This window comes from Maylandia zebra, linkage group LG18 (genome assembly GCF_041146795.1).
Source record: "Maylandia zebra isolate NMK-2024a linkage group LG18, Mzebra_GT3a, whole genome shotgun sequence".
NCBI classification, from domain to species: Eukaryota; Metazoa; Chordata; class Actinopteri; order Cichliformes; family Cichlidae; genus Maylandia; species Maylandia zebra.
The window spans coordinates 7,868,259-7,885,346 of record NC_135184.1 but is presented as its reverse complement, the minus strand read 5'-3'; positions in this window follow the sequence as shown (position 1 = coordinate 7,885,346).

The window sequence follows — 17,088 nt, the reverse complement described above, 5'->3', positions numbered from 1 at the left end:
AATTAGAATATTATGCAAAGATAACATGCAGTTTTTTAAATGATGATTTCATTTATTAAAGGCACAATGCTATCCAGACCTACCTGACCCTGTGTGAAACAGTCACTGCCCTCTAAACCTTATAATTGGTTGTGTTACTCTTCTCTTACTTCTCTTTCGCTTACTCTTGTCAATCTTCTTTGTAGTGTTGTTTTACTTCAGTCACACTGGAGGCCATTCAAGCATGAACAGCCTGTATAAGTTCATGCCACAGCATCTCAGATGGATTTTAATCCAGACTTCGGTTACAGGAAACACTTAGAAACACTAAGTTTCAGGGTGTGAACTGATGGCCAGAAGCAGACTTCACAGTTCCATCAATTATGGCAAGTCGTCCAGGTCCTGAAGCAGCAAAGGAGTCCCAGACCATCACACTACCACCACCATGTTTGACTGTTGGTAAGATATCCTTTTAATTAAATGCGGTGCAAGATTTATGCTAGATGTAAAAGGACTTCATCAAGCTGTATATGTAATAATAGACGAGGCATTGCGTTGGAGGCATGTCTGTAGGCCACCACTGTTCCAAGAATTTGGAGAGACAAGGAATCACTTACATTCACATCCAAATAATTAAAATGACAAAACAAGACTTTATTTTTGGTGTTTGCTAAATGAGAGTGAGGAAATAATGCACAAGGTTTTTAAATTCTTTGCAAAGAGGCAAAACTGTCTTATCAGAGCTCACACAAATGATTTTTCTGAATGATATGCACCATCTTGTTTGGAAATTGCACCATTCTTGCTAAAATGGTAATGAGTTGTTTGTACAAATATGAAAAGCAATTTCAGAACTCCCGCACTGATGAATGCAACAATGCAACAACAACAACAAATCCTTGTATCCTATTCTGCCTCTTCCTTCCTCAGCACCCCCTCACCCTAAATCCCTTTCTTAGCCAGGAATATTTGATCAGGATTATTTTCCAAGTGATTTTTTTCCTCTGATTTTATCAGGATAAAACTGAGGTCATCGGTGTCGAGTTATGGTTATTGTTCCTTTTGTTGCAATTTTTGCATCGATAATAGCAAAAGGACATCACAGGCAGGGCAAGGGGTAAAAATCCCCCAAATCATAAAGCAGTCTTTATGTGGGAGATTTAACGGTAGCAAGTCTTCTAATCGCATGATCATATCAGTTTTTTACTTCCTACAGTCTGAAACCACCAATATAAGTGTTCCACTTCAAAAGAGCAATGAAGTCATCATTTAGAGATATGTTGGGAGGTTAAAACACATACCAGGAGACTAAAGAGTTACTCATATTTTGGGGATATTTTTTAAGTTTGTTTTCAAGCTGATCAGGAAGTACAGTGGTGAGGTGGTTAGCACTGTGTCCCTGTGCTTGAATTCACCATCTGGCCGGAGCCTTTCTACGCGGGTTCTCTAAAGATACTCCAGCTTCCTCTCTCAGTCTAAAAACATACAGTTAGTGGGCTAAGTTAACTGGTGGTTCTAAACTGCTCATGTGTCATGTAGGTGTGAATATGAGTGTGAATGGTTGTCTATGTCTCTGTGTTAGCCTTAACAAACTGGCAACCCATCCAGGATATACCCAGCCTATTGCCCTATGGAAGTTGGGATAGGTTCCAGTGACCCTGAACTACATGACTGTAAGAAAACTGATGGATGGATAAGTGGATCTTCGAATGCTTAAGGGGTACAAGGAAAATAATTAACACAAGAACGCCAGAACACACTCTGATCTTGATATTGTCCATAGTTACCCTTTGTTAAATTTACCACAAAATAGGAAGCTATACAAGTGTCACGGACTCGGCTCTGGGGACTCGGGGTCCATGGGCAGTGGGGACTATGGTTGTTGTTGTTGTTATTATTATTATTATTATTATTATTATTATTATTATTATTATTATTATTATGATTTGGTGTGTTGTCTGCACTGCCCCTGTGCACATCTGTATGTAGGCAGGTATGTGTGTGTATTGCCTTTCTGCTGTGGCCATGTTACAGGCACCTTCAGCCCTGGGGGCGTGGCCACACCCGAAGTCCTGGCCGCACACCTGCTCCTCATCTGGGCTCGTCGGGGGAGCTATTTAGATGAGCGATGGAGCTGGATTATTGCGTTTGACTACACGTCAGTCTTCTAGCACAGTCAAGTGTGAGTGTATGCCTGCTGGGACAAGTGTGTAACGGCTGCCTCTATTGTTTTCCCCTCAGGAGGAGTGTGGGACGAGAAGGAGCAGTGAGCACGGGGAGTGCAGGGACACTGGGGCAGAGAGCACTACACGGGGACTTTTGGAAGTAGACACTACACGGGAGTCTGGGAAACGGGGGATTTATTGTTGTTTACTTCACCACCTTGTAAATAAACACTGTTGCACTGAAGAGTCCGGCGTTTGGGTCCTATTTCCCCATCTCCCCACGGTCTGCCAGCCAGACCGTGACAACAAGTGTACATACATTTACATACATCCATTTTCTTCCACTTACCCAGTTCAGTATCACTGGGACTTAGAGCTTATCCCAGCTGTCTCAGGGCAAAGTAAAAACTGCCAGTATGTTACAGGGCTAAGATAGACAGAGCCCAGTCACTCTTTAGAATCACAGCTTAACCTAGCCAAGAAATAACCCACAAAAGCAATGAGAAAACATTCAAAATCCACACAGAATGACCTGGACTTAAACCCAAGCTGGACCATTATCCAGCTTGCTACTACAGACACATAGACATATATTGACTAACGAAAATACAATGTTTTGTCATGGTCCTGGGCCATGTTGGCCCAGTGTTCTTAGTTTTCTTGTATGTTTGTATTTTGTTCCTTATTTAGGCCATGTTTTCTGAGTTGCCCTGTTGTGTTGTTCCCTAAGTGTTTTCCCTTCATGGCTTTTACCCCTGTGTGCCCCTCTGTGTATCTGTGAGCCCTCGTCTCTCCTTTGTGGTTGTTTCATGTTTCCCCAGCCCGTTATGTCTGTGTTTTCCCCGTGCTCTCTCTCCTCCTGTCTGAACCTCTGTGCACTTCCTGTTTACTTTGTGACTCTCACGCCTGTACATGTCATGTTCAGTTCACCCCGCCCTGTCTCGTTATGATTATCAGTGTCACCTGTGTTCCCCGTGTGTTCCCACTTTCCTCGTTAACCCTCTGTGTATTTCTGTCTGCGTCTCCCTCTGTTCGGCGTGACGTCGTCCCTCATGCTGTGTGTGGATCTCCCTGTGTCTCGCTGTAAGTTCTTAGTTTGTGGCTTCCCAGTTTAGTTTAGTTTGTATGTTTGTTCTACCGGCAAATAAAGCTGTGTTTTGAGTTCATTCCCTCGAGTCTGTGAGTCCTGCATTTTGGGTCCAACTCCCGCCTGCCGCACAGCGATTCATGACAGTACGACGTCACCACAACATGGACCCAGCAGACTTACCCGGGGAGAGCGATCTGATACGTGTCCAACGCCTAGTCGAGTGGATAACCCACACTTCCAATACAAGGGCAAAGATTGTGGGGATAAATGCTATCGAAGCAATCCTCAAAGGAAATTCTCATCTCCGCCAGGTCAGAGGATGTTTGGACTTATTGGCCAATTTGAATGAAGCCCGGGAGGCGGCGCGAACTCGGGAAATATCAGACTTGGCCCAGCAGCAACAGACAACAGCCACCCTGGAGCAGCCGCGTCAGTTTCACCGGCCGGATGTGGTTTTGCCCGGCCCTTTGGAGCCATCTGCGGGGAAGAAGCGTCGATCACGCCGCGGGCGCGCCACCCCACAGCCGGACATTCGGACTTTTACATCGCCGGCTGTAGTGAATAAGGACTCTTTTTCTGTGTTGAACCGTGGGACTATTCGTTCAGGGGTTGTGTTTTGTGCTACGGATGGTAATGTGAACAGTTTATTAGCTGCCCAGCCTCCTGAAGCTCTCTTAGCTGCCCAGCCTCCTGAAGCTCTCTTAGCTGCCCAGCCTCCTGAAGCTCTCTTAGCTGCCCAGCCTCCTGAAGCTCTCTTAGCTGCCCAGCCTCCTGAAGCTCTCTTAGCTGCCCAGCCTCCTGAAGCTCTCTTAGCTGCCCAGCCTCCTGAAGCTCTCTTAGCTGCCCAGCCTCCTGAAGCTCTCTTAGCTGCCCAGCTACAAGCTGCGTCTCCTGTGTCCCCGCTAGCACAGTCATTAACTCCACCACAAGCTCCATTTTCACCTCTACCATCGCTTCAGTCATCAGTTCGGTCTGCCACTCAGTCGCCCTTAGCTCCATCATCCACACTACCACCTGTTTCTCTTCCACCACAACCGTCACTACACCCAGCCATTCAGGCTGCTACTCAGTCAGTCATTCAACCCATAGCCCTGCCATTAAGGCACTCTGTAGCCGAGCCATTAGCCGCCCGACCCGCAGCCACTTCAGCCACTCCTCCACCCGTCACACCTCCACTACAACCATCACTGCAGTCTCTAGCGCAGTCTCCTGCAGCTCTGCTTTCCCCAGTGCAGTCTCCAGTGTCCCCAGTGCAGTCTCCAGTGTCCCCAGTGCAGCCTCCTGCAGCCCTGCTTTCCCCAGTGCAGCCTCCTTTAGCACAGTCACCCACTCAACCACCAGCACCACAACCGTCACTACCTCTAGTTCATTCCCCTGTGAAGTCATTAACTCCACCACCTACTCCACTCTCACCACCACCGTTACTACAGACATCAGTTCAGTCCCCTGTGCACTCATTTACTTCTCCACCGTTAGCAGCTCAGGTCCCCGTGTGTCCGGCAGCTCAGGTCCCCGTGTGTCCGGCAGCTCAGGTCCCCGTGTGTCCGGCAGCTCAGGTCCCCGTGTGTCCGGCAGCTCAGGTCCCCGTGTGTCCGGCAGCTCAGGTCCCCGTGTGTCCGGCAGCTCAGCTCGCACCTGAACCTTTGGCCCAGTTCCCCGTAGCAGTGCAGTTTTCTAGCCAGCTTAACGTTGAGCCCGGGGTCCCAATTCTCTCTGGCTCTACATCGGCTCCTGCTGGAAGCTCGGATGAGCTCATCCAGCACTCCGCGGCTCCCGTGCCGCCATCTACCTCGTCCGCTGGGGGTTCCAGTGGGCCCAGCCAGCACCTCCTCGTCTCCGCTGGAGGGTCCGAGGAGCCCGTCCAGCCTCACGCCTCGTCAGTGGGAGGGTCCGAGGGGCCCGTCCAGCCTCACGCCTCGTCAGCGGGAGGGTCCGAGGGGCCCGTCCAGCCTCCTGTCTCCGCTGGAGGGTCCGAGGGGCCCGTCCAGCCTCCTGTCTCCGCTGGAGGGTCCGAGGGGCCCGTTCAGCCTCCTGTCTCCGCTGGAGGGTCCGAGGGGCCCGTTCAGCCTCACGCCGCATCAGCTGGAGGGCCCGAGGAGCCTGTCCAGCCGCCACCTGCGACCGCCTCGTCGTCGCCTGGTCCGGCTGCATCCGAGTCTTCGTCACCTGGTCCGGCTGCATCCGAGTCTTCGTCGTCGCCTGGTCCGGTCTCAGCCTCTGCTTCTGCTACGCCTGGTCCGGTCTCAGCCTCTGCTTCTGGTCCAGCTTCGGCTTCAGCCTGTGCTCCCCCTGGTCCGGCCCCGGCCTCTGCAGCTCCGCCTGGTCCGGCCCCGGCCTCTGCAACCTCGTCTGGTCCGGCCTCCGAGTCTTCGTCCTCGTCTGGTCCGGCCTCCGAGTCTTCGTCCTCGTCTGGTCCGGCCTCAGCCCGTGCTTCGCCTGGTCCGGCCCCCGCATCGCCACCGTCTGGTCCTGCCTCGTCTGGTCCTGCCTCGACTGGTCCTGTGCCCACCAGGCCATGGCCAGCACGCCTGAGACTGGAGGGCCGCCGCTGCCTTCCGCGCGGTCGGCCCCCTGAACTGCTCCGTCGTCTCCTTCGTCGCCGCCGCTGCCTTCCGCGCGGCCGGCCCCCTGAACTGCTCCGTCGTCTCCTTCGCCGCCGCCGTTGCCTTGCGCGCGGCCGGCCCCCTGAACTGCTCCGTCTCCTTCGTCGCCGCCGTTGCCTTGCGCACGGCCGGCCTCCGGACCAGCTCTGTCACCTGTGCCACCCACCTGGTCGGCCCCCCGACCGTGTGACCCGTGAACTCTTGTGCCTGTGGGCTCTGGGTCGGCCCCTGAACCTTATTTGGACTATAGTCATGTGCTCCTGTGTCTTCTGTTGTTTGTTTTTTGTTTCCCGTTCTGGTCCCTCCGTCCTGGTCCCCCGCCTCCCGCCCTGGGTGGGTTGTTTTCTGTTTTTGTTTTGTTTCTCGGGTTTGGGCTGTCGGGAGCCAGCCCTTGAGGGGGGGGTACTGTCATGGTCCTGGGCCATGTTGGCCCAGTGTTCTTAGTTTTCTTGTATGTTTGTATTTTGTTCCTTATTTAGGCCATGTTTTCTGAGTTGCCCTGTTGTGTTGTTCCCTAAGTGTTTTCCCTTCATGGCTTTTACCCCTGTGTGCCCCTCTGTGTATCTGTGAGCCCTCGTCTCTCCTTTGTGGTTGTTTCATGTTTCCCCAGCCCGTTATGTCTGTGTTTTTCCCCGTGCTCTCTCTCCCCCCCCTGTGTGCCCCTCTGTGTATCTGTGAGCCCTCGTCTCTCCTTTGTGGTTGTTTCATGTTTCCCCAGCCCGTTATGTCTGTGTTTTCCCCGTGCTCTCTCTCCTCCTGTCTGAACCTCTGTGCACTTCCTGTTTACTTTGTGACTCTCACGCCTGTACATGTCATGTTCAGTTCACCCCGCCCTGTCTCGTTATGATTATCAGTGTCACCTGTGTTCCCCGTGTGTTCCCACTTTCCTCGTTAACCCTCTGTGTATTTCTGTCTGCGTCTCCCTCTGTTCAGCGTGACGTCGTCCCTCATGCTGTGTGTGGATCTCCCTGTGTCTCGCTGTAAGTTCTTAGTTTGTGGCTTCCCAGTTTAGTTTAGTTTGTATGTTTGTTCTACCAGCAAATAAAGCTGTGTTTTGAGTTCATTCCCTCGAGTCTGTGAGTCCTGCATTTTGGGTCCAACTCCCGCCTGCCGCACAGCGATTCATGACATGTTTGGCTTAAATAAAAATTAGATCAGTGTGGAAGTGCCACAAATTGGGGATTCATACTAAAGGAATTAACACATTCTCCTTACAAGCAAAAGCACCCCATGTTAGCACTACCCCTCTGTGGTGACCCTTTGTGAATGAGCAAGCAGCCAAAAGTAGCTTAGAGTCACAGATTGCATTTTCTCTAATGACCACTTGACACGGACTCTCCAGTGCCTTGCTGCTACAGAAGGTTTTATTCTCTATAGCTAAGTTCGCCTGTTTATGTATGCAGGTTTATTTTATCAATTGATTTTTGAAACCTCCTGTTTACATTTTGTTAAGGCTGTACAATTTTTTTTTTTTTTTTTTTTAATACACTTATCTGAACAATAGCTTGGCTTAGCCCATCAAATACACCTATGTACTGGAGTCAGATCCTAGAGCTTATTAAATTGTTTGTATTTCTGATACTGATTTTTTTTTTTTTTTTTGTTTGTTTTGGTTTTTTGATGGGCAAGCCAAAACACACTTTAGAATTTAATATGCTGTTATGATGTGGCTATACTATGATTCTCAGGGCCCTGTTGAGATTGTGGACACCGGGCTGAAATCGTGACATTTTGTTTTTGACACAGCCATTGTAAGTGCTGAGTCTATCTGTCACCCTTTCACCATCTCATGTTTTGTGTAAACCACCTGGCCAGGGTTTTGGCTGTGCATACGCCATCCTCTGCGAGAATAACAATAGCCTAGGGGCTAGAATCCGGTGTCTATTGTCCTGATGTTGTGGACAGCAGCTCAGCCGGCGTTTATCATTTTCTATGCAGCGAGCGGCAGAGCAGATATTAGCTTGGCCTTATCAGCAGGCACCACAAAGGGCTGAGGGTGAAGTGGAGCGGATGCTGAGAGGGGAAACAAAGCTCCTCGGGGAGGCGGCTAATGATTGTCCCCGTTGACAGAGCCTGACACTGGGCCTGGGGCGCAGCCACAACAGCCTCTCTGCGGAGGAACCACCAGGAACAGTTACTGTGTAATTTCAATGTTAGCAGCAAAATCTCATCAAGAAAATCCCGGGTACATAAAATCTGTGACATCAGAATGGTTAATTATAATTCAGAGTTGAAGCAGCTGGTTGTTTGGAAAACAAGACTAATAACTACAAGGTCACTGGATCAGATTGAATGGGGGAGCTATGAGATGCAGACATGAATTATTTCTACTGCTTCATATTGAATGGACTGAAGTGAGTTTGAATATGTGCAGTTTTTCTCTGAGGTTGCAATCAAATTCCTGAAAACATCCTTCCTATTTGTTTGGGAGTTTTATCCGTTTTCCTTGAACTCAATGAAGTCAAGGAAATATGAGCAGGAGAATTCATAAGGACTTTGGAAAACAGAACCAAACATCACTTTCAGAAGGCTCCTTAATAATACAGTATCAGACGTTGCTGCTATGGGTCTACTATAGTGAAACTACACTGGCCTGAAAATGACCAACCAAAAGTTCATCCTAGATTATTTGCACCGTCTGTTATTACTGTGATGTTTTATGCTGGCTGAACCAACATGCACAACCTGTTGAAAAATATCCCTTTATTACCAAAGGATGGAACTGGTGACCAAACACTAATAACACCTAATGTACCAAATAAGGGCATAAGCAATGCAAACTGACTGACTGACCAACCCACACATCTAATCCCTCAAACTAGAAAACAACATTATAACAGGATTAAATAGAGTAAATAAATTACTAAATAAAATAGAGGTGCATTCAGAGTTCAACTGTGGGTTTAGCAAACTGTTTAAAACATATCAGCAGGTTATTGTTTGGTATGGTCATGCAAGCAATAATTTAGACTATCCAGTCACGCTTTTGTGGACATCACAGTGAATTGTGTGATCACTATTTCCTTTCCTTATTTAAAGGATGATACATCATTTCTTAAAGTGCATTTCTTTAACATTTGGAGAATTTGACCAGCTCTTATTTTCCTTCCTTTCCTGGGTCCTGTCACTGTGTTAGGAACCTTCCAAAGCTAAATTAACTATCCTGTCACCACCATCCAGTCCTGCTTTTGTTTCCTGCGTTTCACCCCATCAACACCAGATATCTCCAGTCTTCCCAATCACCTGTTTGCACACAACCACCTGATAGGTTGCCAGTCCTCCCAGTCAGCTTATCTGCGGCCCCCCTCCCCACTTGGCTTCCTCTGTGCATATTCTGCAAATACATCCTTCCCAACTGGCTGGGTTTTCTGTAAGTGTTGTGCCATTATGTTCCACCGTGTTTATGTCTATATCCAAGTTTTGGGCATGTTTTGAATATATGAACTCATTTTTGGTTGCTTCTCGTATTTTTCCCTGCCATGGAGGTTATATGATTAGCTTGGTTTGACTGTTTGCAAGATTGACTGATCCAAGAAAGCTGGGTCAGTCATCAAAGCAAAGAAAGCTGCTCAGTCCCTAATAAACCGTCTCCTTCCTCAAGAAGCTGTTTTAAAGGGGATTAAACCCACAGGGTCGGCCTTCTATAGAGGTCTGGAGATGAATCAGAAAGGGATTAAAATCAGACAGCAGGTAACAATGACACAATAATTATATTCATTTATGACTATCTTGAATGATGAAGAAAATAATCAAAGCTAACCCTGTCAATGGTAACATTATGAAGCTGGCACTGTACCTTGTCCCTTCATCCCAGCCTGTACCTGGGGCCAACACACTATCTCCCCTGACTGATCTATTATAAATAATTGTGGCAGCATGATTATTCTGAGCATTACAGATTTTATTACATGATTCTGGAGGGGTTTTTTTCAGCGTTAAAAAAATTGCCAAAAAATATCATATTACACCTCCCTTAAAAAATGTTGCTGGTCTGTCTCGCTAACATAAAATCATAGATGACTTTAAACTTCTTGAACCTGAATAATCAAAAACCACAGTTGATGCTATTCAGACTTGCCGAGGCTCACTCCTCCTTTAATGGTGATGTTGTTGTTGTATTCCTTTTACTGTTTTGGTGCTTGCTGTTTTCAAATGTGCTTATAAATAGCTCAAACTTCATAATTTTACATTATACAAATGGTGCCTGTTGATTTTTATACAATATGTACCAACCTTACCAAATATATGCTTAAAGACATTCATAGTGGTTCTTCTCATATGAATGTTGTTGGTCTTATAGATAAACTGACTGTTGTTCTGCTAACTTTTAAAAGTGATAAACTTCCTGTCACCAAGTGTCATCAACTGTTTTGGTGTCTGGCAGGTCTTTATATGCACCAGTCTGTTTCTCCAGCTGAACTCTGTATGATACGATATTTTTGGCCTAAACCTCCACAAATGCAGCTCCTCGTTTCTGTCTTGTCGGTCCTGACCTTTTGATCTTTGTCTTCAACGAAGACCATTAGAGTCTATAACCTTTAAAACCCTCTCATTATTTTGTATTTCTCTTCCATGTTTTTCCGTCTCCGCATGTCACAGCGGCATTTTTTTTTTACCACAAAAATGTACAAAAAGTGTAAATTTGGCTGAATTCAGGAGACTTTAGCTCCTAAGTAAGAGGCACTTTGTTGAAGGCTGGATTAACCTACACGGTTTGTTGCCGGATTTAAAGTGCTATGTTTTTCTTTTTCTTCTGCACCTGCAGTGACAGCTGTAAGAACTTCAAGCACATTTTCATCTACTTTTTTTCATTGTCCACATAAATCAGAAAGCAGAAAACATTGCAAAGAAGTTTTTTAGACTTTGCAACGCTGGGAAACAAAACCTCGATACAGGTTTTTATCCTGGATACAGACACAGATAAAATGACATGGACTTTGTGTCAAGTAAAGGCATGTGACTTAAACAGACAAAATTGGGGAAACAAAATTATCAGTTACCTTCATCAGAACTGTGTACCGTAATGAGGACACTGTAAGTGCCATATATCTTTTTTTTGTGAAGGACTGCTGTTTTAATAATATCATCATAATATCATCTTCTTGTTACCTTCTTCACACACACACACACACACACACACACACACACACACACACACACACACACACACACACACACACACACACACACACATCATCCATATGTGACTGAGACAGGACTCTCTTCTAGAAACTCTAAACCCACCGGCACAATGTAAATTTCAAATGCCTTTAATTTTAAATATGTTCATATTGTCTATTTTGTAAAATAGTCAGATAGTCTATTCTTATTTAATTCACTTAATGTACAGAATTCACCTGCTTGCTGCATACATGCTACTACTGCATGTTCACCTAATGTATATATTATATATAATGTTCTTCCTCTCGTGTCAGGTTACATTTCACTGTGTGTTATACTTGTATAACTATGCATGTGACGAATAAAGAACCTTGAACCTTGTTTAGTATAATAGTTGTAGCAGTCAGTAAGCATTTCTTTTTGTGCTAAATCTGGCTGAAATCCCAGCTATTCTCTAGTAATGAAATATCCCCAGTGGAAAAAAAAAAATTCAAATTGGTGATACTGTATTTATTTTGGGTTTTTTTAGCCAAACATGTTTATGCAGTAATTTGAAATAAAATGCTCATTATGCAAAACTGTCTGTATCACATGAAAATGAGTCTCAACCTTATTAGACATTTATAAGCTACAGTTAGATGTGATTAAAAAAAATACAAGTCTGTGTTTCTGTGTGTATATTTCAAACTCCTGTCTATGTTTAACACTACCACACGTCTCATGTCGATTCCCTTTTGTTTTCTCTCTCTTTTCATTGTTATATGCAACATAATCAGGGCATCCGTGTAAGGTCTTTAGTAGTAGTGCACAGATAATGTGCAATATATTTAATGTGTATTACACATAGAAATTCTGAAGCATTTAAACAGTTCTAATTTTATTGAAATAAAATCTCATAAATACCAGTTTCTGGTTTTATAAACTGTTTATCTAACTCAGTTTGCTCTGAGGCTGAAGTCTACATCAGCCTCAGAGCAAACTGACTCTGGGAAAGAGGTACGGTACACTCTAGATGCCAGTCCGCCACAGGACTAATACAGGGAGGCAACTGCTCTCGCTCAAATCCACACCTACGTCTCGCATATTTTTGGGCTGTGTGACGAAACCAGAGGAGAAAACCCACGCTGGCTGGAAGGATTATATTTTCATACTGAGAAAAAATTATTAATAATAATTACTTATTGATTTCTGACAGAAGGATAGCAGCGTGAGTGAGAGGAATGGTTTACAAGATGGTAGTGAGACCTGCTATGAAGACTGGCACTAATTAAAAGACAGGAGGGTGAGCTGGAGGTGGCAGAGTTGGAGATGTTAAAGCCTTCACAAAAGACAAGATTAGAATTGAATACATGAGAGGGAAGCTCAGGTTAAGCATTTTGGAGACAAAGTTAGAGAGGCAAGGCTGAGATAGTTTGGACATGTGCAGAGAAGGGATTGTGGACATACTGACCATGTCACAGTCCTGGGTCTTAGTGTTTTGCGTTTTAGTTCATTTTGATGTTTATAGTATGTTAAGCTCATTAGATCTCCTAGGTTCATTTGCTTATTAGTTCCCCCTCGTGTTTCCAACCCATGTTAAAGTCTCCCCTGCTCTTCATGTGTTTCATGTCTGTGTCTTACGTTGTCAAGTTCTGGTTGTCATGTCTGCGTCTCATTATGTTTCCTATTTTATTTGGAAGAGATCCTGTGCTTTTATATTATGGTTTATGTTTTGAGTCCTTTGATGTACTGTTTCTTGTTTCCCTAGATGGTTATCTTAGGTTTAGCTCTTTGGCTTTGTTATATGGCTTCCCTGTGTTCCATGTTATGTCTACTGTGATGTTTTGTACCACGTTTCAGGTTCCTATGTTCTGTCTCCCCAGTTGCTGTTAAGTTTGCGTGTTTTAGAATTCAGTCAGTGTGTTTCCTGTTTTACTTTGAAGGTCCATGCCTCATGTGAGTGTTTCTAGCGTTGCTTGTCTCGTCAGTCCTGATTTCTCCCAGCTGTGCCCTCCTTCTGTGTCTCATTCCCTCGTTATCCCTCTGTGTATTTAAGCCCTGTGTTTCTCTTTGTCAGTGTCGTAGTCTCCCTCATAGCTGTGTGATTTTTCCCTGTGGCTCCTCGTGCTTTAGTCTCCCCAGTTTAAGTTTAGTACTGTTTTTTGTGTTTCACTTTATGCCAGCATTAAAGCTGTGTTTTTGAGTTTGCGTTTGGGTCCTTCTCCTGCCTGCCACACAGCCGAAACATGACAGACCAAAGGTTTAAGATGGAGCTGTTTCTTCTTTTGTTGGTTATTTCCTTTGTAACGTTTATATCTTTCAGAGGTCTCTGTATATCTGAGTATGTTATCCATCTCAGTAGTGTGTGTGTGCGTGTGCGTCCACCCCCAAAAGACTATATTTTAAGTTCCTGCTCTGCAAATATTTTGATCTTTTCACATTCTTGTGACTGGTTTTTAGTTTACTTTTTGCAATCTGCCTGCCTCACAGTCAATTTGTGATAATTTGGCCTTTATTGCTGTTTATTGCTAAGCTTTTCAAAAAGACTGTAGACAAACCACATAAAGAATGTTCCTTTTTTGTGTCTGCTTGAAAAAGGTCAGGTCTTCTTGCACTTCTCTTGCCTACAGTGTGCAACAATGTTCTGTTTTGGCATCTTTATTTTTTCTGTTATACCTGCTCTCTTTACAGCACATTTGTAAAAGAATTTACACTTTAAAGCTCTCAGATCCTTCTAAGTTAAGGATCTTGCGGAGATGTTTTGACCATTAAAAGGTAGATATCTGTCAGCTTTTTTCAACAGTGCGATAAACAGGTCCCTCTTGTGCCCTCTGATGAGATATGTCCCTAATATAATTGAAATCTTGCTAAATTATTTATCTGGGGCCTTAAGGTGATTTGGCTTTGACTTTGGATGCTCATGTGAAATCTCTGATACATTGTTCCAAGATTATTTGTCATGCCTTCATTCCTCCATTATTCACTTGTCTAAACAAAACCTCCTCGGATCATCTGCAGTTTGATCTGCTGCGATGCTTCTCACACGTCACACCGTTGCTGATTCTGTTGCAGTGCCACCCCATTAACTTCAGACTCCACTTTCAGAAGATTGTGGTTTTGACTTGTACAGCTTTGCATGGTCAAGCACCAACATATATCACAGAACTTTTACATCCAAGCATCGCCAGTGGGTTCCCTGAGGTCATGTGATCAAGGGCTACTGGCTGTGCATGATACAAGGCTGAAAATGAAAGGTGACAGAGCTTTTGCAGCAGTGGCTCCCAGACTCTCCCCTACTGAGATTGAGAACTGTGGACTCAGTGGTGTCTTTTAAAAAGCAGCTAAAAACTCACTAAACCTGCTTTTGGTTAAGTCAGCTTACAGTTTTGTAAACTGGTAATGAAGAAAGTGGCTATGCCTTAAACAAAAACAAAAATGTGTTTTACATTTCAGCAGCCACCCTTTGTTATGGACCATTTACTGTATGACTAAAGTGGCATGTGCTTAAGAGGTTTCTTCTCAAGCTACAGTCCACTATTATTATTGTGATGTTTCTGAGCAGCATGCTGGGTGAATGTATAAAGCATGTTTTGTTGATAAATGTCATCACTCCCACTGTTACAGTACCTCCCCACCTGCAGCGAAGACAATTAGAATTCAGACTTAACATCTTATCTAATGACTACAATCCTCTCTGTAGGTGGCTGTGAGGAAAACATAACATAACACATAAGTGTGGGGTTCCTGACATGACAAGCAGTTGAAGCTTTTGAACCAGGCACCCGTAGGAGGCTGCACAGTGTGTCACTTGTTTGCTGTTGATGTGTGGAAATCTGTCTGATCTCTACATGTTGTTTCACACACATCTTCTTCCCTGGCAGTTGCAATGGGGTGTGTGACCGCTGTCAAACACTCCGAGGAGGTGTCGGCGTCTATGCATCCGCAGAGATATCGTCTCCTCTGAGCAATCAGTAATCGATTTTAGATCCTAAAACCAATCGGGGATTTGTGTTGAGTGAAACCTAAAACCTCGTGTAGAGGAAAGGCTTCAAAAATGAGCCTGCAGGCAGCATGATAGATATCTAATACATTCATTATGCATTTCTGAGAACAGATATCTTCCCTGTTGATCTGAAGGAACAGAGGAGTCAGAATGTGTTATCTGAGGGCATGAAAACAGCGGCAGAAAAAAAATCAAAAATGTTACCATCCTTTGAAACGTATATAAGATATTTCTTAGAGCTGAATAAAAGATTCCTTCTTATACCAGGATATTGCTAATAAAAGAATCCATTATCAAGGTTTAACCTTGGCCAGACAGAGAAGATCTCATCAGATTGATTTCTAAAGCTGCCATTTTACTGTCCACACATAAAAACAGGACTTTGTGCTTTGATACGATGTGTTTTGATTTTGGTTTTTTGTTGTAATTCTCCTTTGAAAATTGTGTTTGTTTTCTGCCTTTTGATGTTTGTCTGAACTGGGTCTTTAGATTTTAGATTTGATCAGATCCAAAAACCATACCAAAGCATGGGCTCTTTAAGCACACACACGCAAGTCAAATATTTTACACGTCCCTTTGAGTATCTGAGTGTGCTGAGACTAATGGATCGTGTTGCCGCTGCAGAGCACTGCAGAGATCTGTCTGCAAACTATTAGAGAGATCATTCCCTCTCTTCTTCACAGAGACTCAAAGAAGAAAAAACAGTGATAATGGGAAGACCAAAATTTGTTTAATTATGGGGGGGGGGGGGGGGGGGTTTCAAGTAGAACTAGACCCAGAAACATTAAAATAAAAAATACAATGTTGAGGCACGACTGCGGGGTTTTCAGGTCACATTTGAATAATTAATCCAGTTCTCAAACGTTTTCTGGCACGCCCCATTTCAGAAGCCAAGAAAAACTTCACTCCTTGCACAAAATTTTCCCATGATTAACACTGAAAAAGGATTCAAGTCAAACTTTAGTAAATTAACAGTAAATTATGTTTTAATCTCTTTTCCCCAATCCGCATACAGTCCGCCCCACAGTTTGATTAATGGATGAATAAATTACTCATCTTAGAGTAACTTTTCTGTTGATTTTGTGCAGATCTGCAAATACACTGAACTGCATTGGTGGTTCAGATTTGAATTCAGATTTTGTGGATGTGTAATCTGGTATGTGTGGTGTGATCCTGATCAAGGTTCTTGTTCAGGTGTTCCATAAATGTAAATATATATACATAAAAAAGAAACTGTGACCTCTGTGTGTTAACGCATCGTGTAGATACTGTATACTTTTAGTTTTCCAAAATAAACTCTAGGCCAGTCAAAGTTAAGATAAAGATAAACTGATACGACTGTGATGATGTGAAAGCAATTTTAGTTTTTCCACTTTCTTTTATTCGGTGTGGTCGTTCTTTGTAGATTGGTAGATGTACATTTTATTGTTTTGTATTTGCTCATTTTTTATTTTTTTTATTTGCATTCTTTTATTTTGAAAGCTGTTCAGTCACCTGTTAGGACCCAACAGGAGTTGGATTCGTGACAAAAGCGGACCAGCAAATCAAATTATATCACGGGAACTAGAAACAAATGAATTTAATTACATTTTGGGGGCCATGGCAGGGAGGTCAGGATGGGCTTGGTTTTTCATACACTTAAATGCTGTGAGAGTTGTGGGAGGAGACGGCCAAAAAGAGCATCCCAGTAATGGTGAGGCTAGTTTGACATTTTATCCTTTCTCCTCCGGTGTCTGGGAAATCATCCTGGTTTACCATCCTTCTTTCTTGCTGCAATCAAAAGTTCTTCTCTGTTTTCTTTCAATATTTAAAAGTTCTGAGGATCATTAAAAAGTTAAAATCATAGAAGCTTGTAGTATGTCATAGAGGAATATTATGAAGATCACAGTCACATCAGTGACAAAACAAAACTTGTGTGATTGCACAACACCGCCCAAATAAAATGTTCAGCCACAACATTAAAACCACTGAAAGGTGTAAGAAACAAGAAAGATTTGATACCATCTAATGTTCTGCATGAGTTTCTGCAATGATGTGGAGCACTACATGTCAGGGTAGCATCTACACTGATGCCACTGCTGCAGGTCAAGTGTATCTAACGTCAAAGTCATCCCTGATAGCAATCATTCAAAGAACTTAACAAAATGG